This window comes from Octopus bimaculoides, chromosome 27 (genome assembly GCF_001194135.2).
Source record: "Octopus bimaculoides isolate UCB-OBI-ISO-001 chromosome 27, ASM119413v2, whole genome shotgun sequence".
In the NCBI taxonomy this organism is placed as follows: domain Eukaryota; kingdom Metazoa; phylum Mollusca; class Cephalopoda; order Octopoda; family Octopodidae; genus Octopus; species Octopus bimaculoides.
This window is the reverse complement of record NC_069007.1, coordinates 9,294,042-9,294,931: the sequence shown is the minus strand read 5'-3', so window position 1 is coordinate 9,294,931 and position 890 is coordinate 9,294,042. Positions and strand designations below refer to the sequence as shown.

Here is an 890-nt window from a genome sequence, read left to right as displayed (position 1 = left end):
GTTTCTGTTGTGTCTGAAATTCGAAGGGCCAGCCCTGTCAAACTCTGTGTCACACTGAATATCCCCCAGAACTACATTAAGGGTACACATGTCCGTGGATTGCTCAACCACTTGCACGTTATCGTAGAAAGGATTATTATTATTAAACCGGATGGCAACACCAGGCTCCAATCTAATTTGGCAGAGTTAGATTGGCAACACCAGGCTCCAATCTAACTCTGCCAAATTAGATTGGAGCCTGGTGTTGCCATCCGGTTTCACCAGTCCTCAGTCAAATCGTCCAACCCATGCTAGCATGGAAAGCAGACGTTAAACGATGATGATGATGATGATGATGATGATTAGTAGTAGTAGTAGTAGTAGTAGTAGTAGTAGTAGTAGTAGTAGTGACAGAGTTAGCAGTTGAGTATAAGCAACGATAGTAAGCAACTTCAATAGTAGTGGTATTAGTAGTAGTAGTAATAGTAGTAGTAGTAGTAGTAGTAGTAGTAGTAGTAGTAGTAGTAGCAGTAGTTTTAGTGCTGGTGATGGTAATAGCAGTGATGGTGGTGGTGGTGGTGGTGGTGGTAGTAGAAAACGTCAACAGACCTGATCACTTTTGTGACTATGCAATTTGTTCAATGTACAATCGCTAAATCACAAAAGCTTCCAGGACAGCCGATATGTTAGTGCGTCAACATCAAGAACTGGCAGAGGGTGGGTGGATAGGTGGGTAGGTAGACGGGTAGGTGGGCGGGTGGATGGGTAGGTGTGAATGGTTCAGTGAATGGTAGAAGAGGTGTTAGTGAGGGAACAAGAATCAGTAGTGGTGGTGGAGGTGGTGGTGGTGGTGGTGGTAGTGGTAGTGACATTGGTAAGGTTGAGAAGGGGGGAAAAAGGGGTTAAGGCAT

At 44.6% G+C, this 890-nt stretch overlaps 1 protein-coding gene across 1 annotated transcript in view; it reads right to left on the bottom strand.

The window, feature by feature from the left end:
- The window catches only part of LOC106876783 (receptor-type tyrosine-protein phosphatase N2), a 124,004-nt gene that overhangs the window by 26,306 nt on the left and 96,808 nt on the right, over positions 1-890 (bottom strand). The gene's annotated exons all lie outside the window — the stretch shown is intronic.